At 49.3% G+C, this 25,626-nt stretch overlaps 1 long non-coding RNA gene across 1 annotated transcript in view; it reads right to left on the bottom strand.

Moving 5' to 3' along the window:
- LOC135315589 (uncharacterized) overlaps positions 1-25,626 on the bottom strand; it is a 199,563-nt gene that overhangs the window by 139,513 nt on the left and 34,424 nt on the right. Inside the window, exons 6-8 of the long non-coding RNA XR_010375067.1 lie at positions 24,259-24,445; positions 20,937-21,631; positions 17,622-17,876 (exon numbers count right to left, since the gene is read on the bottom strand). This is a non-coding gene — a long non-coding RNA (uncharacterized LOC135315589). The remainder of the gene's footprint in view (positions 1-17,621; positions 17,877-20,936; positions 21,632-24,258; positions 24,446-25,626) is intronic.

Below are 25,626 nucleotides of genomic sequence, written 5' to 3'. Positions count from 1 at the left end.
GAGCCTCCACCACCAGCTCTGGCTGCGTCTCCTTCACTCCTCTCTCAACCCCTTCCACCATCTCCCAACTCATCCCTCGGCATGAATCATGCTGCTATTAACTTGTGACACCATTAGCTTTTGCTGTCACCAGAGATGACAATTCAAAAGGCCCTCGAGAGCTGTCTGCCGAGACACAATAAATGAGATATCTTAATTAACACCTCCCTTAACTAAATAAATTAATTTTATGCCGCTGATATGTCACGTCTTCACAGTTTGAGGGTGACTGAGTAGCTGAAAACATCCCTCTCCTCTGAGCCGGTGGAAAGACGTTTTCCTTGACAATGTTTCTATAAACAAACCTGGCTCCGAGGTGGCTGCGGGTGCACGACAGGCAGCCGAGGGAGGGAGGGAGTCCGCTGGAAGCAGGCCAGCTGGCATCCCTCTGCTTCAGCATCCCTCAGCAGCACCTAGGCTCGCAGGAGAAACCCCTCACCTGGGCCAGGGGAGGGGAAGAAACCCCTACACGAAGTGAGAGGGGTGGGGAGTACACACTTGCATCCTGAGGCAGCTCCAGAGGCAAGGCGACCCACCTCCTTTCTTCCCCAGAGCAAAACCAGCTGCAGCTATGCCAAAGCATCGAGAAAAAGTCAGGATGCTTCACCTCTCGAGTGAAGACTCACGAACCTGGTCTTGCAGTGAGCGATATAAAACATAGATCATCAAGACTTAAAAAAAAAATATATATATTCACTTTGGCACCCAAGAGTTAGGGTTTCAGCCTTTGACCTATAGGCGTCTGACGGACACGGCGATGCCACGTGCCCAGCTAAATGCTAACAGCTGCCTACCGAAACCTAAGCGTGGAAAACGGCTTCCCACCAAGACCTCGCAGCTACTGACGGATCGCTCAGCCAAAACACCAAGCGCAGCACACCTCAGATTTCAGACGCACACACCCCCTCCTCTCCAAATTCAGCTAACTCGCGTTTCAGGGCAGACGGCACGCACCCGCGCTGCCGCCGAAACACCTCTCGAAGGATAGCCTTTTCTTTCGCCTTTCCCCCTCCCCTCTCTCCCCCGTTTAAGCCACCAAGCAGGGTCCTCACTGGGAAGGACAGAGCTGGGCTCTGCCTGGCCTGCCCACTGCTTGTTTTCTATAAAGCAGCCACTGGTAACACAATAAAAGCCTCCTCTATGGCCTTTGATGGCTGGGGGGGGCGGGGGGGGGAAGGAAGTTTACCACTAAAAAGCACATTCTCCTCTGGGTCTGAATCACCAGCTTTTGGTCCTTGAAGAAATACGATAATCCAAGGGTACAGACTCAAGGCCAAAATCAGATTCTATTATCCAGGTTATCAACAGGGCGCCCTGCAGAGATGCAGCCAAGAATTATTTCCTCCTCCCTCTCTTTCGCCTGGTAGAACATGACAGAGAGAAAGACTCTTCCTTTTTTCTTTTTTTTTTTTTAAGGAAATTAATTAGATTCTTAAAGCGGCTTGGATTTAAAATCAATTTCCCGATTAAAAAGCATAAGGTTTATAGTTGGTGCAGGATTTAAGCTGGGTCTGTTTGTTTGTGTTATGGGATCGATGCACAAACCCCAAGTGCCATGGCTGTCACTATTTTGACAAGAACTTTTTAAGTAACCTTTGGGGGAACTGTTTTCCCTTTTCAAAAGCAGTTTAAAGGAGAGACTTGAGAAAAAGGCTATGCTACTGCCAAGTAAAACAGCACTGGACAGCTAATATTGAAAGGTATTATAAAGCAACGTCCACCTTCTTTGCAGGGGCAAGGAACAGTTTCCAACAAATCAGAGACTGGCACGGGTGAGTTCTCCGATGTGTACTAAGGGGCTGGTTCACTCCAAATCTCTCCCCAAAGGGGGACATCAGCAGCACCTCCTCTTTGCCCAGCTCCCTCTGCTCACCTCTGAAGGAACGGTTTCAAGGCTAGACTCTGTTCTCTCCTACAGAGCCTGACCTCTGCCATATTTGCAGCAAGTCCTATTACTTCGGGGTGATTCGGAGCTAGAAGCTGATTATTACAAGCCAGGAAGAAGCATTCTAGCTTCTTCGGTGCTTACAGATTTTACTGCGGAAAAATCCAACTGTGCTAGCTGTAAAAATGGATAAAATCTCCCAGCAAAGCCTGCTCTACTCAAGATCCCATGTCACTAACAAGTCCCTGTATGCTCTGCAAATCCACCCCCTGGACAACAGGAGCTCTGGAAAAAGCTCCAGAGCTGGTTGTCCTCCAATTCAATCTGGCCCATGATCCTGGCTTAGAGGAGCTCTGGAGATGACCTTAATGCTGACAGCACAGCACATTGCTCTGTTGAACAGGGTCATGCGTCAAGTTGGATCGATGCTTCCATCATCTTGGCACTGCAGTGCATGCCGGCAGCCAGGAACGTGCACTTACAGCAAAACAACTCTCCTCAGCAAGGCCAAGCAGTGGCACGGGGGAGAAGAAAATCAGGTTAAAAAAAAAATTTATATCCTTTTTTGTGTATCAGTGGAGTCACTTTCACACCCAGGGCACAGGAAGCTCCTTCACGGTGGTGTTTTCACTTGCTTCCAGGCTTCGGGGAGGTTTTGTTCCCTGCCGCTACAAGATAGTATAAATGGTAGATATTGGTCAGCGAGGCCAACAGTATTCAACAGTGTGACTTTCATTCCAGCACATTGCTGCAGTGCATGAGGTTTACTCTTATAAGATGATGCTGATTGCTTCCCCTGGAAAGGGGCGGTGGGGAACCGCCTGCTTGGGTCAAACACCAGCGTGGAGGCACCTGAGCCGTTCAGAGAGGGAAGCGCGGGGAACGGGAAGGAGACATCTGATGAGCAGCAGCGTGAAGACATGAGCTGAAGAACAGTCATACAGAAAAGCTGGGAGATGGACAAGGACCAAAGACAGACAACTTGGAGGAAGGAAAGGGAATGGAGTGGGTAGCAGCAAGCCGTGCTGAGGGAGCTGCAGGGGCCTGAGGGCGAGGAGATGCTGTAAAGCCATCACAACGAAGTAAGGTTGTTGGAGGAGGGAGTGCCGGGGGTTGGCATCCGAACGAAATGAGACTGCACACAGCCAGCCTCAAAGTCTTTTAGGGTTTCTCGGAGCACTGGCACCACCAGAGAGGATTTGACGAGCTGAAAAAAAAAAACCCTCACCTTGTATTTAAGAAAGTGTCTATCTCCTGCAGCTAGAAGAAGGAAGAGAAGAGGGGTGGGGGGTAGGGGAAGCATAAACACACCCCACACAGTTTACAAGGGAAGGAAGGAATCAGGAGACATGCAACAGAACCAACCTTGAATCGCATCTATTCATAGAAATAAAATTATTTTGCCTGTAATTGCCTGCTTACCACATGTATATCCAGCCCGTCCTTTGGGGTTTTTTTCCACTCAAAAAGCTCTCAATTCTAGTTGACCCATTCCACCAAATTTTACGATGACAACGGGGCTCCCCGGGATACAGAGCTCCTACCAGCTGTCATCGTAAGATCTACATCTACACCAGCAAAGACATCCAGACCAGTGTAGGCCTGGACAAGGACGTCAGCAAAGCTGTGATATTGTGCAAGGGTCTCTAGAGGTGCTGGAGGCGGTCAGACAGACCAGAGGAGTGTGGCACAAGAATGGCAGGGGCAAAGAGAAAAATCAGGGTTTTTATTGATGTCCTTCCCCCCTCGCTACCCCTGCTGCTCACAGCACAGTTTGCTTTCTTCCTCCTGCCTCTCTCAAGCAGTCATCCTTCCTTTTCTCATCTTCTTGCATGAAGGGCTTGGCTTGGTCCCACTGAAATCCCAGGGCCAGAAGCTGCAATAAGCCCAACTGCCAGCACCCAGCTCAGCTTTTTGATCAAGATGTCCCTCCAAACACAGGGGCAAGATCCTCCACCTGCTGAAAAAAAGGTTTCTGGTTTGAAATTTCTACAAAGTTACTGCTTCCACAGGAGAGATATTAATTAAAGTTCATTTTTCAGTGAAAAAATCCCCAGGACAACCCAGAGTCCCGAGGGGAGACAAGCCGAAGGACAAGGCAGCATGAAACTGCCGGAGGGGACGAGAGCCTGTACAGCAGCGCTGCCGTCCCCACCGTTTGGATGCCCTGAGATGACATTACCACTTTTATTCCCCTCTCTCCTTTCCAATTCCCAGAGAGTTAAGTGAAAGAAGACGTTTTCAGAGGGGCAGGCAAGCACAAGCGCACTTTAACAGTGCTGCCAGCACACTGCTCATTGCCCACACTCACAGTCGCCGCTAAAAGCAGCGGTAATAACCTCGTGAGAAGCAGGGTGCAACCTTAGCCCGGGAAGGACCACAGAACATGCCAAGGTCAGGGCCCCCAGCACTACTGATATGGTGCCACTTGCCCCCTCCCACCCTAGATGAAAGGTATCCCCTTCATTTGAGGATTTATAAGACAGAGCACAAACCCATTTTGCTGCCCCGCTGTCACCCTCTTTTTCTCTCCCGAAGTTTTCCTCAGGTCTCAGCCTTACTGCCTGCTTAAGCTCACAAATTCCTTTTTTTTTTTTTTTAAATACTTTTTGAAACCTAATTTTTGGTTCCCTGCTGTCTTCATGAACACACCTCAGCTAAAAATGCCGTTTCAATGACATATCATTCATTCAAGGCCTGAGAGGGAACAAAGAAATTGCTCACTGACTCCACAAACAAGCACAGGAAAGCCAATATTCCCTCCCATTCCTGCTGTTCCATTAAACTAATTTTATGCATGAGGTGAGATTGCATCTTTCCTAAAAAAATAATAATAATAATAATGCTTTTTTTTTTTTTTCAGTGACAGCATCAGTGATGGGGTTTTGCTTTACCACAAAGTAGACGTTTGAAGAGAGCACATCTAGAAGCCACCTGGTTAAAAACGCACCGCGAACAGCCAGAGTTAGCATCTGAAGGGGTTTATGAGGCTTTCTGGGTTAGTCTGGAGCAGAAAGGTTATGGAACCACACCAGGTGGAAGACACGTGCAAACCTGTTTCCAAAGGAGTGCCCTTCTGAGGGCGAAGCGATACCCGTTGGATCCACCCATGCAACTGGATTGAACCAGCAAACCAATACCCAGCAAAGCAGAGATTCTCAGGTACTAACACCATTAAAGCATCATCCTTCACAGGTCCAAAATGCAACTCCTAATTGTGGTGCCAGACAGCGCCCTACTGAAAAAAAAGCAATATCCCAAGTGAGTAGGGGATCTCCAATCCCCACATCACCTGCAGAGCTCAGGGACAACTCCAGCCAGTCCTCTTCCCAAACCCCAGATATAACATAGATGGGGAGTGGAAAGATAAGCAGATAAATCAAGTCCTTGCAGAAATGCCAAGAGATGCAGAAATAGCTTTGGGGGGAGAGAACACATTGCAAGGAGATATCTCAGGAGAGCGCCTGACTGTGCAAGGCAAGAGAAGGACAAGGGGATGGGGGAAAGCTTTTAGCACCTGTTTGCTTGCACTTATAAATAAGAAGAGAGGCAACTGCAGTTAGAGAGGACAGCAGACACCTATTTCCTCTCGAATCCTGGTCGCTGTCCCCTCTGTGAACTCCACACTTCATCAGGGCTGCAGCCAGGAAAGCTGCATCTGCGAGAAGAGGGAAGAGGCGATGGGAATCACATCCCGCTTCCTAACGAAGGCGGGCACGGAGGCGGCGCACCCCTAATCACACATGCAGACAAGTTTCCCAGAAAGGAAAGCTGAGAAACGTATCACCTATAATTAGCAGGCAAGACTCAAATACAACAGCTGAATTAAAAGCAGAGAGAAGTCCAGAGCAGAAAAGAAGAGCTTGAGCACAGTCATATCTACATCCCCAGCTGCAGCATTTGACCAGCCCTTGAACCTGGTTTGCATTGCAACAGCGGTCAGCGCTTCCAGCCAGGGGACTTCACACCCCCAAGGAGGTGATGGGGACTTAGCTGACAGAGCAACCCTGAGCACGCAGCCCCCGCGCCAGCGAGACATAGGAAGAGCCCCTTTTCCACGAGCAGGAATGGAGATGCCTCCCCCCATCATTAGTTTCCAGCACTGAGTATGTTTAGCATGGATGATAAAGCGTAGTCATTTCAGAAAGCTGTTACAAGCAAGGTTACGGTCACCGCTATTGCTGATTAAAGAACTGAACGCGCTTTGCTAAGGTAGGGCATCTCGCCGTTGGCAACCCAGCACACAAGGTCACGGAGCACAGGTCCCTGCAGGCAGAGGCCAGAATAAAACAGCTATTTAACACAGGAGGGTGTCCAGACCACCTCCTCCACCTGCCAACAGGGTGCCCTGAGCACCCAAGGCTTTTTATTAGGTGGCTATGACCCAGAGCCACACTGGAGCGAGCCCACGGCTGTAACCTCCAGACCTCGCCACTAAAGAAGCCCAGCTGAATCAGTGAGGTCCACGTCAGCTCACCCATCCTCCTTGGAGCCCTGCATCACTGGATTTGCATCATCTAGCGGGAAAGGCACGTGAAGAGAACAACGTCCTGAATCATAACAAGCAACAGATAAAGATGGGCAGCAAAGGTATTTGCAAGCCCAGTTCTCTGGTCACGCAATGGACAGAACGCCACTGCAGCACACACAGCAAGCTCTTGGTTTTCCCTCTCCTGTGAGGCACTCCAGAAATTCTGGTTTGTCCTGCAGGAGAAAGGTAAGGGTGTTTGCACCCACCATCAGTTCACGGGCAAGGAGAGGGAGGGCTGTGCTTTAGACTACAGATATTCTGGACACCAGCTCCTCACTCCCACTTGAGGGCAAGGAGAGCAATGAAGCTGGAAGACTTTGGTCCCTCCGACATGACATTAAATCCAGAGTCTGTGCTCATCCAGAGACTCAAGCAAAGCTGTGCCAAAGATTTGACACCATCCCTGCAACAGGCAATAAACTCAACCAGCGCTGAAGAGCTGACTTGCCTGTCAATACCTAGTTTCATAGCATAAGAGGAAAACCGCCTCTGACAGCCTAGCAAGCACGGCAGTGAAGCCGTGGAGCAACGCCAAGGTGACACGACCTCCAAATCCTGTTCAGGAGACTAGCAGACTTCTGTCCTTGCCCAGCAGCACAGGGGAGCAGCCGAACGCAGGCGGCAGCAGTCCCGGCTGGAGTCAGCCTCCCGGCTAATTCCAGTAACACGTGGAGAGAAGACACACCATCAGCTATTACCCAGTTATTTTTAGTACCTGATGACTTTCCTGGAAGCACGCCACAGTGGCGGGTCACAGGGATGACTGCAGAAGGGACAAGCGTGGCCCCCTCTGCCAGGACCGCACCGGCAGCAATAGATGCCAGCCCAGGTTTGAAGGAGCTACCAATAAATACGCGAGCGTACCGAGCACGAGCTCCAGCCACCCTTCCTCCGTCCTCGTCCTCTTTTCCCCCATTCACCTGCAGAGCAGCTGCCGCCACCAGCCCCAGGGCTCCCCGACGCCTGCCCTGTCCCTGCACAGCCCCGAAGGGGATGCAGGGCTGGCGGTGCTGGCACAGAGGGACCAGTTCATCCCAAGACCATGGACAAGAGACAGTAATTATTACTGAAGAGTGAGACAAAGCACTGGCCTTGAAATGGGATGAAGGCATTGGCAAAAAGCCCCATAGGTCTGGTCCCAGAGCAAACTGGCAGCTGCACTGAAAGCACACCGCACCTGCCAGCCAGGGTGACTGCTTCTCACCGCCCTGACCGACGCATAAGTTGTCTTGGCACCCCCTAGACCAGTGGTGGCCATCAGGAGAAGGAACTCAACACTTCAGTAGGGATTAGGCTGAAAATTAATGGTATTTTCCTTTACGCTACCAGATAGACACACTGAGGAGGCATAAAGGCAAGCAGCTCAGCTGAGCAGTCCAGCGAGGAATCCAGCCTGGTTTTCCACCTCATCTGACATATTTTCCCCAAAATAGTCTTTAGGACAGCATCTCAGAAGCAACGCATTAGGGCAACGGCAGTGGGAAGAGATGAGATCGGACCGACCATGCATGGGAGAGCAGCTGGAGTTGAGGCACAGCATTGCCTTTGGGTTTGACTTACCGAAGAATTATCGATTTAGTCTCCACCTGAACTCACAGGACTGCGAGCAGAAACACTCCCATGCGCTGCACAGCAGGGCTTGGCCAGTAAAATCTTAATGTTGAGGCACCCTGACTGAGCAAAGCCAAGGTAACAATAAATAAAGAGAAGGCACGAGAATTTCAATATTCTTTTTGCTACTTTAGGACTCAAATCAACAGAGGCTGGAACTGAGAAAAAACAGGATATGCAGCACTCTGAAGTCATTCTACAGATGCACAAGGCAAGGGGCTTAACTTGGGGGGAGCACAAGGCACAGGCCAACTGCCTCATACCTGGCTATCAGGTTTGACCTAGTCGGGATCAGAATACGTACAATTCTGGCAACAATAAAGCTTCCTTGGGGCCGTACCAAAAAAAAAAAATGGGGTGGCAAGGAGCTTGAATGAGCAAGCTGAAGTTCTGTAAATTAAATTCTTACCAACTCATCCCCTTTAAGGTCTCGCCCCATCCAAGAGAAGGTTGATGAGTCCCACCCCAGCGCTGTGCCCACAGCATCGCTCACCCCGCTGGCGGGATTTGCCCCGGGTAGAGCCCCGCAACTCGGGAGCTCACGGCCCGAATCTGCCCCTGACGCTGCCGGGGAAGCCAGGACCCGAACCGAGCCTTCTGCAGGGCTGGCTCCTCTCCGCCGGGGGAAGGCGGCTGGCGTGGCCCCGCAGTCCTTCCTCTGCGACCCAGCCACCACATTCGGGCGCTCCGTCGCCCCTCGGCGTGGAGAGGAGCCCAGCGAAGCCCGGTGCGCAGAGCCTTCCCGCTCCGCTGAGAGTCTCCACGTTTTCGTCCTTCCATAAACGATGTAATTCAACTTTACCGGGAGCCCAATTATCCATCGAAGCATTAAGGGAATAAAAAGCCTTGATCTGTGCAAACTGTTGCTTTGCTTAGTTTGGTTGATTGTGTTGTTTAGGATTACTTTTTAAATGCATTCTGATCAGATATCTTTTCTATTTTGCTTTATGAAAAAAGAATTGGTAAGAATGAATCTAAAAGCTTCAATAATGACAGGGAAGGGGAATAAAGTTTTACAGAAGATGGTCATTAACGGGGTTAGAAATGCATGCTTTTGAGATGCGAGGCGGCAGGTTAGGAAATGAGGTGAAGCGTCACAGTGAAGGGGGTTTATTTTGGCTGCCTGAGAACCTTCACATCCCCCCTCCCCAGCTTCCACATGCGACGAGATGGATAATGATAACTAAATATATAATTGAAATGAAACGAAGGCAGCGTAAAGTTCAAACAGATGCACTTGCTAGTCCTTTGCAAGAGCTGTGTGCATGCAGAATAGAAGCGTTAGCGCAAAGCTTTGCTCCCTCATCAAGAGGAATTGTTTGAATATCTGATGTAGCACGCATGCAGCTAAGGCTAGTTAAGTGCCGACACTCGGAGAATATGAATGAAGGCAGGCATTTTTGAAGGCCTTAGAGGAATTAGGTGCCCAAAACACACACAGGCTGACATTTAATTCCCCTGAAAACCCCGTATTTCAACTACCTTGCTGAAAAGATTTCTTTAGATAATCCAGAAAGCTTACATAATACCCTACAAAGATCTTTTTTTTTTCCTTAGGGACACTTGGGATTCAACATTATGATTCGGTTGCGGGAGGAATTTGGTCTTACGCTTCTCCTTGCAAGGCCTCCAGCCTTTTGGGAAGTTTCAGAGTGCATTTCCTAGTTATTATGGTAATAAACGAAGAAAGGCTCCAGCCTAGTGTAATGGGTACAACCTGCAAGCAAAGAAATCCCTTTTCTTCCTCATGCTCTCTCGCATCCATCCGCTGCCCGTATTTTTAGCAAAAAGGCAACTTAAACGTATAAGTTTCACTGCTGCACCTAAACCAAACAAATCCAATCTCATGAGCCAAGAGCATCACTGACGCCATCCCAGAAACATCCCTGTAGACACGGTGAGCTCAGCGACCTCACTGCCCGCATCCCCTTCACAACGGTTTGAGGGAAACACGAGCAAAGGCACACAAAAAGCCGATGAAGGTATTACAAAGCATCTCTCGTTTCCCAGTCCCAGAAAGAGCAGTGCAAATGGGGTACCCTCCCAGAGCTCTGACTGCAAACTCCTGCCATCAGCCTCCCGAGGCTGCTCGGCACCCGCAGCTCCCCGCCGTGCGAATGGGAGTACTTTGGATTTCCAAAGAGCCCTTCTCCATCAGTGGGACAAATTATTTTCAGGGCCATGTTGTGCAAGGGCTGAAAATAGGCCCCGATCATCATTTTGTGCCTATTTAAACTAAGCAGGAAATAGAGTCCCCTCTGGGGAGTCTCTTACCTGTGTGGGGTTTGCCAGAGCCACCCTGTCTGGAGGACACCATCTGTCCCCTGTCTGGCCTCCTCCATGCAAGAAGGACAAATGGATGAAGAGGAATTGGGCACAGAGGTACAAAATTAAAAAGCACCAAGAATACTGCAGGCTCCTGACCACGCAGGAAAGTTATTACAGTTAGAAGAAAGCCACCTGCATCAGAGGGAGTGAAGCCAGCAGCTGAGATACATATCAGGGGACAGGGAGGAGGATGGGACGTGATGAGAATTGACAGAAATATGAAGCTGAGGCAGAATAAGGAAAGGAGAAGGAACGTTGGTCTACACGGCATCCCTGGTTCATCGGATACAGCCCTCCTGCAAGCTCCCACTAAAAGCAGGAAGGGTTTTATCCCCTCTGTTCCCACGGGAAGGCTGGTCCACAGTCTGATTGCTCTCTAATTGTCAGAAACGATCTTCCAATTTCCAGGCTGAATTTATTCTGGGCCAGTTTACGTACATTTGTTCTTGTGCCAACATTATCCTTGGGCATAAATAGTTCTCCTTCGCTGATGCTCCCTCCTCCCCATCTTCCGCCGATGTATTTATAGGCAGTTATCTTCCTCAGCTTTCATTTTGCTAATTTAATTAAGTCAGGCTTTCCTTGCCTTCTCTCCGAACACACGAGCTTCATTGCTTTTATCATGTTAGCAGCCCTTTCCCAGCCCCAGTTCTTCGGTCCAGCTCCAGTGTCCCTTCGAGGAAAACACAAGCCGTACAACCGCCAGGAGTAATCTCTCCTAGAAAACAGATGCTTGTGAGCCGGGTGCCTAATTGCAAACTATCAGAGACAGGCTCGTCTTTTATCCTGTCAGCTATTTTGAATCAGTTAAAGATCATAAACAGCGTTCTGGAGCACTAGCAGGTCCCGTAGCGCTTTGTAATGTATTCAGTTTACATTTTGGCTGAGTTGTCTCACCATAATCCTGAACCGTTCTTCTTTTTCCAATTATGCTACACGACTTCGTGAAACCATATGACGTCCGTCCGATTAAATATTGTCCTATTCGGTGTTAGACAGCAGCTCATATTGCAAAGGAGAAAGCTATGTCCAGAGGAGTGGAGGACAAGGAGAGGTTTCGTTCCCGCTTTCCTTGTGAAGAGAGAGAACTTGACAGCAGACTGCATGGGATGTAAGTATTGCTGTTTCGCTTAGGTTTGGGGAAGAAGTCAAATCCACGGACTTTGTAACAACTAAAGAACATGCAAAAATGGCAAAACGCGGCAACTACAAGAAAAAGGTATATTGAGGAGATCAAGGGTAGGGAACTTGGATTGAAGAATTTCAAGAGAGCCAGCCAGGGAGCTGTTTGGACTGCTTAATGCTCATTTTAGTAAGAGCCAGAATACCAGAAAAGCTTTCAAAAGATGGAAAAAGCTAACATCACGTCTGTATACATACCTAGGATACGGGGAGCAAATCCACAGAGCTTTAACGAAACTAGGCTTTACACTGTTTTGTTTAAATATTTGGTTAACAACGTTAATAATGTTAGTACTTTCGTGTTGCTAGTATTTCTCATTTTTTAACTAGGTGCTGATACTTAGCACGGCCTTCCTTCAATATGAGTGAAAAAATGACAGATTAATAACCGCAGTGCCAACTGCTTGAGGCTCACCCAGCGTGCGGCTCAAACCCGGCTGCGAGGCAATCGCCATCCTGTTTCTGGGAAGCGGCTAGTTCCTGGATACGACATCTTAAGAAAAGCAGAGGCACAGAAACTCAGTGTCTTTGCAGCTGGTATTCGGCTGACATTTAAAAAAAAAAGACCGTGAAAGAGCAACTCTGCTTTTCAACCTACCCAAAAATGTTTGTTAGCCCAGCAAAATGTGATTTCTGCCTTGTGTTAGCATGCTTCTCTCCCCTTCTCACTGACGACCTAGACCAGCTCCCTGACTCAACAGCAGCTTCATTGCGCTCCGTGCAGAATAACAAACTCCTCACGGTCCATCTCAGCCTCCTCCTGACAGCAACCAGGGCAAGCTGTCCTTGGTGCCACCAAAAGCCGAAGCGAAGGGGCACATCACGCTGCTTCAGTGGCCGTTGACCCCAGGGAGGTGCCAGCGCTCTACAAGGTAGGGCAGAGGAACACGATATTGCCCCCACACGCCATCACATCGCTGCTGAGCAAGGCATTATTTTAATACTGTATCCCCAAAAGGCTCATTGCAGGACTGGGTTCCATTTGGTGGGATGATTTTTGATCACCCAGCAGGCAAGACAGGCTCCCTCCAGCCAAAACAGAGGAGACAAGGTGCAGCTGGAGACCAATTTGCTGTAGTGCAGCCGCCAGAAATACCAGAGAAAAATGGAAATAGCCTCAAAGAATCCCTAGCCATTCAATAAACAAGGAAAGCTGTTGTCATGATGTAAAACAGGCAGGTGTTATTCGTAGGAGAGTAATTCGTAGTGGGGTGCGACAGGGCCAGAGGAACATTTATCTCCAGCCACCCTCATTTCTTTGCGGAAATTGCAGTTGGTGCCAGCTCAAAGACACGAAAGCCACAACCATTTCCAGCAGCATTAGAAACTCAACCAACACACTAACCAATTTCAGAAGGACAAAACTAGCAGGAAAAGAGATGGGGAAATACGTTCATTTCAAACACCTCCATGGGGGATTTGCAGAAATCGAGTGTTAAAGCAAGCGGCCAGCGTTCGCCAACACAACTCACTTCATTTGTGACTTTACACTTCTGGGTTGCTGGGGCTTTTCTGAGCCAACAACTGCTGCTAAGAGAGACGTGCCCGCTACAGAGGGCTCAAGATGGTCTTGTAACAGGTTTTCTTTCCGCTAGAAACAAGCGGATCTAGCACAAATGCTTCCTAGGTAAAGGGAGATTATTAATATCAAGAAAGTAACTGCAAAAGCATCCAGTGCTGTCGAAATATTAGCTTTTAATTGCAGCGTTGCTATTTCCTACAACCTGCGCCCTTCTCCTGCAAGACGCTTGCGGGGAACCGAAGCTCGGGCTGTCCACTGTGCCACACGGGTGGCCAGGCTTCCCCCAGCCCCTCCAGCGCCGCCGGGGAGCGCTGGCAGAGATGGATGGCCAGCCCCAGGGCAGCGTGATTGATTTCCCTCGTTAGCCTGAGCAGTTAAGTGGGACGGAAGGGTGGTCGCGCAGCCGACGGCAGCGCAGGGACAGGGTGCAGGGAGAGCAGTTTGTCTCGCTCAAGTTCGATGCAAGCAATACGTTCCCAAGCGTGACGGCAGACAGGAGGAGGTTGCAGAGGATCAGAAAGCTCTCGCTGCTTCTGGCGTGGACGTTAACGCATTTATGGCAAGCATTGTGTGTTGCAACAGAGCTGGGGAGCCAGGTAGGACGATCCCTTCCTTACAGAATAAACTGGGTTTTATTGTTGTTCCTTCTACAGCGAGCTTTCCCCTTTCTATATACGAAGCACAGGTGGAATTAAGGCTCAAACAGCCAATGTAGCAGAGCAAAAGGACCTCCTGGTGATGAAGCAAGACGTGCCTCTGAGTTGCCACCAAGCACCCCGAGTTAACAATTACAAAGCCTGGCCTAAAGTAAAAATTTCCCAGAAAAGTTTCTCTCTAACTTACACAGCTCAGCTTAGTTCTTGAGATTGATCCTTACTTTTCATTTCTACATTGCTATCACGCCAAAGTAAAGTGTTCCCTGAGAACTCAATACCCATAAGGTTGAAACCAAATCTTAGGGTGAGGCTGCAAAAGGGAAGAGTAAGAAGTCACTAAAAGCTTCTCCCCTTCCCATGGAAAAATTCTCCTGCAATCTCAGCTTTAAAGGTAGGTTAAAACTGGTTTGGCTCGGGGTTTGGTGGTTTAGGGGGAGGTTTTTTTGGAAATCAAACAAAGGCACCAGCCATCATGCTGTGACACCCACAGCATGATGAATGTGTGAAGCAATCACTAAACATGGCTGCCGCGGGTCATGATAGAAATGAAATATGGGAGATGGTAAATCAGCATGGATAGGAGGAGGAGAGCGCACCGGAGGGGTACCAGCCCTGTTGCCTTCAAAGCAGGTCACTGGCCATCACAGGGAGCCCCTTGCTCAGCGGGCAGTAATGGATGAGGAGAGGGGAGATAGGAATGAAAAATCAAGCCATCCTCCAAACCAGCTGCATCCTTCACTCCAAAGGCAAATAAACAGAAGGTCGGCTAAACACATCGCTCCAACCCCGCGGAGCTCCAGCCAAGCCCTTGCCCTCTGCTGACATCCCTGGCTCCAGGGGGTTTCTCAGCAAAAACTCTGGCTATTTTTTGTCCTGGCGTACAGCCACGCCAGGCTCAGCCCCTTGCTCCGAGGTGGGGAAGCAGGCATCTGCCTGTGCATATAATTGTGCATGTATATGGGTCAGCGCCGGCTCGTGAGTCCAGTGGAGACACATATGCATTTTTCCTGCATCCTTAGGCAAGCTGGAAAATGTCACTTACCAGGCAATCACTAAACATTTTGCTGCCCTAAGTGACCACCTGCTCCGCGTATGCAGCAATGCGGCTGTGGGAGCAGGCTGCAAGCACATGCTGGTAAGACTGAGAACAGGTTTCTCCTTTTTTATACATTTTTCTTTATTTTTTTGTGGTTTGTTTTTTTTTTTTAAAGTCACACTGAGTGATTTCGAGCCCAAAACTGGGGCAAACATCCCTACCCACATACTCATCCCTGTTCTCATCTCTGCCTGGGCGGTATCCTTCACCTCCCTTTCTGTTTTCACCCTGTAAGGGTAAACCTGTCTGCTGCCTGGTTTCCTAACGGCAGCACCACCAAGCTTTATTTGAAGTGGGGCTGACGCCTAAGCAAAGCCCACAGAGCACAGAAATGCCCGCAGAGGTCTGAGAAGCCCTCGCACACGCTGAAGGTGAAGCCCCGACCAAGGAGGCAGTGGGGGTTCCGTATCTGCAAGCAAAAGGAGTCACGCACATGCCAGAGGAGCTGCTTTTTCTTAATCCTGGCTCCTCCATCCTTAGGGAGGAACACGAACACGTGGCACAGGAGTTAAGTTCACAGACAGGTGTCTGCTGCTGAATCCCATGCTAATTAAAATAAGTCTGCCTGGGGAGCAGGCTCGCAGCACTGCTCGAAGCAAGCACCCTACAGCAAGCGCGGCGCCACGTTGCAACAGGAGGACACGGCAAGCCCTTCCCGACCAGCGTGGGGAGGCAAGGGGGGAAAGATGAAAGGGATGAGTCTGAGCGGAGGAAAGGAGCAGGGAGATTGCGCAAAGCTGAAGCTCTCCAGGAAGGTAGAGGCCAGCTGAAGATGCTTCAAAAGGGACCGTGCTTTCTATCTCCTAGCAACAGATGCCAGCAAACAGCCGAGGGAGATGGTCAGAAGAGAGTCTTTGTTGAAGAAATGGGGGCTTTGCCAAGTTTCACCCCAATGGACCCCCATTCCTCCCCCTCCTTGGGCTCCTTACGGACACCAACACCACCGCCCTCACCCCAGCCAGGCTGCTTTTTGCACCCAATGGCCTGTGTAAGAGGTTTGGGTGTTTTCAGCCCTGCCCTGAGCTCCTCTCTTGCCCTCTCCCCTGTAGGATCTACCTGGCCTAACTCGGGGCAATAGGGCCACAACTCAGGCCACAGCCATGCACAGGTAACCAAGCAGCTTGGTAGCTAAAAGGGGGACCCCAATATTAGGCATAGGAAGGTGCTTAGCTGGGAGTGAGCTCTCTGCCCCTCAGGGTCATCTGCTGCTGCTCAGTATTTTGGGCTCCATCTGCTTCCCTGCAAGCAGCAAACAGGGCAATATTTACAGACCCCAAAGCATCTGGCACCAACACATTTTAACCCATCAGGAAATAGCTGGAGGACACCACATTCAGGGCTTTTAAAGACATTAAGAGGGGAAAAAAAAAAAACCTGTGTCTAGAGGAAAATCCGCCCTCCCCCATTGCAGTATCAATTACAGAAGATGCATTAAAAGGTTTTAGTAATGATTTCTTGTCAATATCTGGATCTTCAAGTCCCAATGTCCTTATTCAAACTCTCCTGGGAGCAGGATGTCCAAGCAAAAGGGATGCACCACAGATCCGCCAGCAAAGGCAGAGGAGAGATAATAGAAAAGAGATATTAGGCAGAGAAAAAAAGATCAGAGACAGAAATCTGTATGAACACAGACAGATCATGAGTTCAAAGGAAGGTGATTCTTCACTCTACGCCTATACAAATTATTTCCTTCCCTTCGCAGCTCCCTCCTCCCCTTTCCCATGATGATTTGAAGGCTTTGGGAGCTGCAGTAAGTGTGACTGTTTTTCCGTATGTGTCAGCCAAAGATTTAAGTAGGCAGGAGGAAAGCGCTCTCTTTTTCCATCACTGTTCAATAGAAAGACAGTTAAAAAAAAAAAGAGAGAAGAAAAATCAGGGAAGAGTCCAAGCTGGGAATCATTAAATGAAAACACGACCAAGAGCATAAAAAACAGAGAGATGGAGTGGAAAAATACACTCAGGCGATCCTTCCAGCTCTTGGCCACCCTCTGACACTTTTCAGGTATGTAACGTCTTAATGCAAAGACTAATCTGCAAGCTGCTGAGCCAGAGATGGGCAACTGGCCTGGGAGGAGCCTCCTTCACACCAGGTGAGATCTTCTGATAATCCCTAGCAGAGAGCTAAGGAGGAAAGTTGGCCAATGTGTTTGCTCGGTCCTTGGGCAATAGAGAGGCGGGAGCGGAGGGCTGCTGCCGGTTATGATAAGGCTGCTCTATGAATGCTGATTATCAGCCTGGCCCCGGCTTGCTAATCCAGATCTCTAAGTCCATAACCCTTTGCCTGACCCCATAAAGCCCTCGTATGAGGCCAGGGCTGTTTGAGGCAGGCACTCGTGTTATGCGACGCATCCCGGCACACTTGCTAGCCCAGTCTCCCAAGGAAACAGGGTACACGTGATCACAGCATCTCTCTGTCTGTCCCTTCGCTCAGCATTTCCAAACCTGTCAGCCCATTCTAACTACATCCAAAAAGAACAGAAGAGCCTCATTCTGCACAAGAAAAACACCGCTGGGTTCCACAAATGCCATCCTCCCTGGTAAAAGCAGGCAGGGGGGACATTTTCCTGATTCAGAGGAAAAGCCAGCAAGTGGGATTTTTGCCCACGTTAAACTCCACAGAAACCACACGGGAACTCCACGATAAGCCCAACCACAAGCAAAAAGCAGACTTTTTAGTCTTGCAGGTCACAGGATGCCTTATTTTCATTACATAAGAAAAAATTCAATAGGGTGGAAGAGAAGAAGCTATTCTTGCTGCAATCAACACTCACCCTCAGACATGTGATGTTGCAGGAACGCATGTTTTCCATCCTTCCTGTGCTCCGATGACATTCCCAGCTCACAGGAACAGGAAGATTGTGGGAGGAGGGCTTGGCTGATTTGTTTTTTTCTTTTTGTCTTTCCAAGACCTTTGTCTGTCTTTGCCACCAAACATCGCCTGGAGCCCATCCAAAGATTTCCAGGAGCACATCTTGAGCACGCATGCCTTGCAGCTTTTCTGTTCTTCTTGACATTGTAAAACTGTCCTGTAAAAGCAAAATTAAAGGCTGAATGCTGGCCACAAAGCCCTTACCGTGGACATGCTTTCTGTTGTATGCAACTCCAAGACAGAGGTCGGGGGGTGGAAGCGGGGGGGAGAGAGCTTTATGCATTAAACTTCTTTATAAATCTATTGAAGGTATTTCATCACTTCCCGACGTTCCTCTATAAAACCCACTCAGCTACATTTACAAATTATAAAATTAGTTTTATGTGCAGGGTCCAGCTAATGGCACAGCTAAATCTAGGGAGCAGGAAGATTAAATGCTTCTCCCTTCCTCACAGTGGAATTTATTTTGCAGCATCCCTGCGCAGGGAGCAGCATCCATCCTGGAGTGGAAGGTTTTCCCTCCCAAACCAAAGCTTTCAAAGGTCAGAAGAGATTGGGGGCTGCTAACGGGAGAGTTTTGGAGAAGCCATGTCTGTGGGGAGCAGAGCCGGACGACTTAGGGGGACGTTTGTGGTCCACAAAGACAAAGCATTTCTGGTAAATTAGGGAACGCAAGAGCGGAGAACTTAAATCCCCTGCAAGATAATTTATGTACGTGGGATGGAGGGAGAGGGGTGCAATATTGAGAACTTTTTAAGAAAAAAAGGACAGCTTTGATTACTTTCCTTATTTTTATAAAACAGGCATACACCTCACCGTGCTTTCAGCAGACGACTATGGTGGTGGTAACCAGCTACCTGCATTTGAGCATCACAGAGGGGCATTTCACTATGCACTTCGGATGTAAGATACCTGGCAGCTGTATCACATGTACTTAGTACCCTGCCACGCTGTTCACAGAAACACCGGGCAGCACCAAGCTCCCAGTGGCCTCCCAGTTCTTGGCTACAGCCCAAGGCACTACCCAACACAGCTGTCTGGAAGTGTGCTAAAAGACCCATTACAGAGACAGGACCAGTATTAATATTAATTCAGCACAGCACAACTGCCACGAAGGATGGGGGTGATACACTTCAGCCCTTCCTGCACAGGGCCAGCATCTCTCCTGCCCGCTCACATCCCCTCCTCCCTGGACTCAGTACCTCTCCGGACTCCTCCGGCATTACTTGGGGTGCAGAAAGAGGCTTGACATTGCGTACCTGGTCCATGGGAATGCTGCCTGTTTCCCCACGGCAGCCCACAGTCCAGGCCTGCGAGGAGGGAGCTTTCAGCAAAGCAAGGTCACCTCCCGATGTGTTTGGCCACTTGCTAATCCTCGCAGTGTTGGGGGTCAATGTTGCAGGGGAGGAGGGGGAAAAAAAAAAAATCCACAACAGTTCCCCCAGTTTAGGCCAGAAGAAGAAACAAAAGCTAATCAGCCTCAAGCACAGGGGACATGAAGGGAGCAAGCTTCTTCAAGGCAGTGCTCAGCTTTAGTTCTTTGCTCCCTTTAAAAAAATAATTTCCCTCTGTAGCGTATTAATCACCACAAGTCAGCCTCGGCAAGAGTTATCCACGGAGCCATGCAGGGGCTGCGGGGACACTGTGTTATAGCAGGATTATTTACTTTTATAACCTTTACAGAAACAAGAGATAACCACATTAGAAAAACTTGCTCGCACGCAACAGCAGCGACCGCTTGATTCATTCCTGCGCCCTCCCATTCGCGCACACGTGCCAAAAGAACTGATGCGCCGGTGGCCACCGCGAGAGCCTCACAAAACAGCGTTGCCGACGTGCAGGGGCGGCTTTGGAGGCAGCCGGATTTGGAGGGGGGCTTTTTAGCAGGCGTGCCTTTCAGAAGACCAGGGGGTACCTGCCTCCCGCCCCACGGGGCAGCGGCACTCGAGGGCTGAGGACCAGAGGCTGCTCGGGGTTGCCCTGTGCCCCGGGGATGCGCACGGTGCTGCGCAGCGGCGCAAGGCAGAGCGGCTCGTGCAGCAGAACCCGCAGAGCCTCCCCGTTGCTCCCCTCGGGTTTTCCCCTCCGGCAGGCAGCAGCCAGCAGCAGAAAGCCTCCTAAGCAGCACTCAGCCACAAGCTTTCCAACAGCTCACGTCATTCCATGCCAAGAGTGAGGCTGTAATAAACTGAGAGGCCTCCCCTAACAGCCACCCCCATGGGACCTGCAGCTCCAAGCCCGATGCATCCCTTGAGCAAACGAACGAACAAGCTCTCTTCTGCACCTGCCCTCTTCCTCTTCTCCCTGTGCCCTGATGCTCAAGTCAGTTGTGTGTGTGGCATTTATTTCCCTGCAGGCTGGCAGAGGGGGTCTGCACGGAGCAGCCTGCCCCCGTGCTCGCCGGCAGGTCTTCGCTTGAGCGTTGTCAGAGACGGGGAGCTTGTTTCCCTGCACCTGCCTGGGGGAGCTATTGCACCTCTCTGTATTTTGGCTGAGCCACTGCAGACTCCCAGCAAATTCACCAACTACGATCATGCCGGCAGCAGCTTCACACACAGACCCCCCAGTACACCAGGTGCAGTCTGGAACCTCTTAAAAAAAAAAATCAAATGGCACCCAGAGAAAACAAGAGAGTTCCCTCCAGTCTCCACTGCAATAAGCCAAACCTCAAAGCAAAAGTGCTCTTACATCCTTGATTTCCATTTGCTCCTGAACCTGCGTCTTGCACCCTCCAGAGCCATCTCCCATTTCCGCAGGGCTCTTGGGGTGACGTCGTGATCTACGGATGCACAGAGGAGTCTTTATTTACAAGATAAGAGCCACCAAATGCAAATAAAAAGCCCCAAATAGCGCAAGATCAAACAGGGTCCCTATCTACACTTTCAAAGGTATCCAGGCTGCAAAGCTCGCTATAAGCAATGGTTCTGTTTGCAACATTAAATATGATACTAAAAGCATCTTCCGTGCGAAAACAACATGCATATGAGTTTGTTTACGTTATAACTTTAATCTCTCCAATAGCAGGTCTTTAAAGCTTATTTTAGGCTGAAAAAATAATACTGAGTAATGAATCAAGGCCTTAAGAGGCTGATAAGCAGCAGGGAACCATTGCAGAGAGTGTACTCCTGATTTAATTAAAGTCTTAAACATACTACAAGAAACAAAATCCACCCACCCATCAATATGATGAAACGACTGCAAGTTCCCTTAAACTTACCCAGCCACCTCATGAATCTCCTGGTCGGGAAAGCAAGGGAAAACGCAGTGGTCTTTCACTTAATTCTTCAAACCAGCAATTTCCACGCAAGCACAAGCCGTTCCGCTGCTCCTGGGACACACTTATGGGAGCTACACCTGTGCAGCAAGCAGGGAGGAGGCTGCAAAGCCTTCCTGCAGCAAAGCCCAAGTCTCTGGTACCCATCCTGCAGCTGAGGCCACACGTCACCTCCCCGCCAGATGCTCTTCCTCCAGCAGCCTCCGGGGCATCCGCTTTTTGGTGTCCCTTGCCACACCAGAAAGGACCCAAAATTCCTCTGCCGCACTGGCAGGAGTTCTTTTAAGGTGCTGCTCTTCCCTTTGGCACACACAGCCAGAGCAACTCCCCAGCACTAGGACAGCCCGGGCACTCATCAGATGTCTCCGTCTTTCCTGTGCCTCGTGGGAAAAGGGAGACCTTTTCAGAGCAGTGAAAACTCAAGTCACTTCACAGACGCATCCCACAGCCCAGCGCGGTGGTCGTGGCACGGAGCATCTGTGCAGGCACCCGAGAGCCAGCGGGGATGGACACCTGAGATGGGAGGACTTCCCCAGCAGGACCTCACCCACAGGTCTGCGGGTACTCCAGGTTTAAGTGGCTTCCATGAGGGAGCCTTTGGGCATTCCCAGTCCAGGGGGAGAGATGGCCCGACTCACCTGAAAGGAGGGAAGCCAAAGGAATGTAAGTATGTAGTCATCATCAGGCATGCAAGTAACATTTTCCCAAGTCAGAGCTCAGGCAACCAAATGAAAAAAGCAAATATTTGCTAGAATGAAAATGTCAAACGCTTGGCAGCTTTCCTTTCACCTTGTGTTTCGGTTCACGGGGGCTCCAACTAGTTAATAACCACATAATTAATGGATTTTTTTTGTGTGTGTGTGTGTGTCAGGAAAGTGGGGGCAACTCCAGACAACACTTATTTCTTCCTAAACAAAATTAAAAGCAAGGAGAAAATGGGGGGGGAAAAAGATTCACTGGGGGAGCACCAAACATTTATTTTTTTTTTAAAGTTAGCATTAACTTCATTGAGGCTCCAAGCATCGCTTCAAAAAGTAGAAGTCAAAGCATCTCATTTCAAAAACGCACAAAAAGCTTTCATTTTTTTTTAAATTGCTACTTTCTGTTGTAATTTTTTGTTGAGTTCAACACAAATAGTTTCAGCTGACCTGAAACCCTATTTTTCAAATGCATTTATGTACATTTAAAAAAAAAAAGTCTAGTTCTTTAGCCTGTACTTGTGCAAAACCACTAATTTTTAGTTGTTGGCTTTCCGCTAGAGATAATCACACTGAACAAATGACTGAATAAATTATTCTTCTCACAGGTGTACCGCAAGGGCTGACAGAAAGAACGAAAAAATAAGACAGAATCAGAAAAAGAAAAATATAAAGCACGTACAGATACAAACCACTACAAATATTTATAGAAGTGAAGCACCAGCATCGACCACTTGAACGCTTGCGCTACCAACCCCCTTTTCGCATTCAGGTTTTACATCTCATGGCACTGCATACGTACTCCCTGTAATCCAAGAGCCTCAAATTAAGCAGCCTAATTTTATCTGGAAGAGCTTGGAGGGACCTCGAGAGCAAGCGCTCCTCACTAGGGGCCGGTGGTTGAGCTGCTTTCTCGCCGAGAGGAGCATTAGTCCCCTGGGTAACCCAGCTCAAAGGCCTAGTGGCGGGTGCTTCGTTTCCTCATTAAATAATCCTGACTCATGAACACATCAGAAAACTTGCACGGTGGCCTTTGACAGTTTACCTCTATAAAGGCAAAGTTTGTCGGAGAAATGATTTTCTGCAAATCATTCACGCGGCATTAGTCACGCTCGTCCCTCCCTCCCAGCCTCACAGACAGCTCCAGTAATCTGTATTATTTTCATTGCCTTCCCCTGCACCCTCATCTGTCTCGACCAAGTGAGCCTGCAACTTGATCTCATCTTCCTGCAGTGGTGGATCAAGACAGAGCTGTTTGTTCTGACCAAGAGGATGGGTTTAAATACAATTTTCATCTTTTTCTCTCGTAGGCCACTTAAGTGCCGCTAACACCCCAGTCCGGGCCGGCTCTTGGCCTTCACAGGGGTCTGACCAACAAGGAACAATGGGCACAGGGACACGACTGGAAGGTCAAACCTTACTGATTGTATTTACCTCCATTGCTTTTATTTGTAGAACTCTGGCCTCTCCTTCCCTTCTTATTTTTTTTTAAGCCAGCCAAACTACCTACGGGCATCTCATGCCCACACATCTCTAAGCCACCTAAAAAAGCAGAGCAGGGGAAAAAAGATTAATACGATAAAGATGCTCTTAAAGGTAATCGTAAAGTCGCTCAACCTGACACACTTCCGGGCCCATGAGCACGTACCTTCTTGGGTTACATCCTGGGGCGAGAAACCAGTTTTTGAGGAACTCTTCTGGGCAAGAGAAAAATGTTCTAAACACCTGGTATTTCCTCCCCCCCAAACCCTGGCTTATTTCTAGAAGATCTGTGCATTTTTATCTGGCTGCTTAGCAGGGAAATACTCTTTCTGAGCCATCTCCAACTGTATACTTTCTTCTGACATAAATATGAACTAAGGTTATGGCCCAGTACGATCTTCCCAGGAAAAAGTGTAGATTACATCAACGTGACCATTAAAGCAATCTTAAATAGCCACCGATGGTTCATTATTGCAAGTTACTTTCCTTCGTGATGTAGAATTTATTCAATATATTGGAGAAAAAAAAAAACCAGTCTCCAGGAACTGCCTGTGCAGTGCATTAATAAAAAGGGTCAAGGCAAGGGATGGGCTTGACAAGTTGGAAGAGGAGCCTCCATTTACCCAACTCCGTTGGATGACTCAAAACCCCTCTCCTGAAGGGCATGTGGGCCAAAGGGAAAACTTTAATTAACAACAGTCAGAAAGAGCAAGGACATCCTTATCCCATGCAGCAACAGATCATGCTGTGTGAAATATGAGAAAACATGGATAAAATATTATGCCTGCCTGAAAAGGCTCAGGAACCCAAGAAATCTGAGGGCTCATCTGTCTCCTTTTGTGTGTAGTAAATATAGGAGCCTGCACAGCACCGTGTCTGGGAGCAGTGGGTAATCATTTATGGGATCGCCTACAGTGGCTATATGGGGTGACATAGGTCAGAGAACACCTGGTTGTGGAAAGGACGGGTGCTCCCACAGCACAGCAGCGAAGACCCTTCCCAGACACAAGCGGCCGGTGGCTCATACGTGACATCAAATGTCACTACCTAATTAGCTAGTAGGTTTGTGGCTGCTTTTTTAATACCTCTGCCCCACGCTGCAAGGTAAGAAACAGCACGTTGAGTTGCAGGTTGGATTTAGGCGCAGAAGAGGGGGCGGAGGGCTCCCCAAAGCATCGCCGCTCGCTCCTTCCCCATTCCCTGCATGGGAAGCAGTGACAGAAGGCGGCTGCGAGGCTCTTCCAGCTCAGGGGAGATGGGACTTCACAAGCCCTTAAAAAAAAAAAAACACCAAAAGCCTCTCTCTTCCTTTATTTTACACTTTGCCTCTGCAACCTGAATCAGTTTATAAGCATTTTGCTGTGAGTCAAGTCTAGAGGGGGTTTTTTGGGTTGTTTTTTTCTTTGCACCTATAGGATTCAATATTAAAAAAACCAACTGTCTGGAGGAGGAGGAGCCTGTGCCATGGAAAGAAAAGCTGCTCAAACCCAGGCTGAGGAGAGAACACAACTTCCTAGCTTTCTCCCTTGCAGACAGCACAGTAACAAAGACAGGCATCCAAGAGTTGATTGCAGGCAGTCAGGCCTGAGCGATGCTGGCTCACCACCCTACAAACAGTCCTGCTGAAGGCTGATTTCGGCTGAGTTCATGCCACCATGTGCCCAGGAGCCCTCGGTGCCCAGCACAGCCGCGGGAACCAACGCAGGGGAGAAGGGAGGGAGCCGCAAGCTTGCCACAGGCTCCTGTCACGGTGCAAAGTCCCGAGGTATCGCCACGGTTCAGCGAACCCTAAAGGGCCAAGCGGAGTTGGGTGCTGAGCACAGGGGATCAAAGGTGCCCTACACCTCTCCCACAACACCTCCATCTCCTCTGCCTTCAACTGGAGAGGGCAAGGCAGCAAACAGCACGGCCAGCTCAGCACAGGAATCCTCCGTTCGCAGCCTGGCACATCGCCTTGCCCATTGCAGCAGGTTTATGGTCTCCTACTCTCCCAGGATACACAGACCTCCCTGAGGCAACCCCCTTTTCCAGACATCCCTGAGTCCATAGGGTTTAGGAGTGGAAGACACTACCAGAGCCTTTTCCCACTTGCTATGAGGCCTGTGCTACCCAAGCCCTTCCCCTAACAGCAAGGCCCTTGCACACCAAGACCTGCCCCAAAGGGCCAAGAGGCTCCTGCGGGTACCTCTCAGGCTACGTATAAGCAGAAGGTCGCCAGCGAAGAGCTCTCTGAATCATCTAGAGGGGGCCAGGCAGCTCGTGGGCTGCAGCCGCAAGGTGAGATGCGTCGCATCTTCCATTCTGCTAATTCAGAGTATTGACAAAACATTAAAATATTAACGCCAGAGAATACAGAGTTCTCTGAAGAGGTTGATAAGCAAAGGCTGGGAGAGGAGAACAGGTCCTTTGCCGTGCGGAAGAGGTCAGGCAACAAGTCTTCAGCATTAGGCAGA

The sequence above is a fragment of the Phalacrocorax carbo genome, chromosome 13, assembly GCF_963921805.1.
Source record: "Phalacrocorax carbo chromosome 13, bPhaCar2.1, whole genome shotgun sequence".
In the NCBI taxonomy this organism is placed as follows: Eukaryota; Metazoa; Chordata; class Aves; order Suliformes; family Phalacrocoracidae; genus Phalacrocorax; species Phalacrocorax carbo.
The sequence above is the reverse complement of the archived record's forward strand: the minus strand, read 5'-3'. Positions and strand labels throughout refer to the sequence as shown.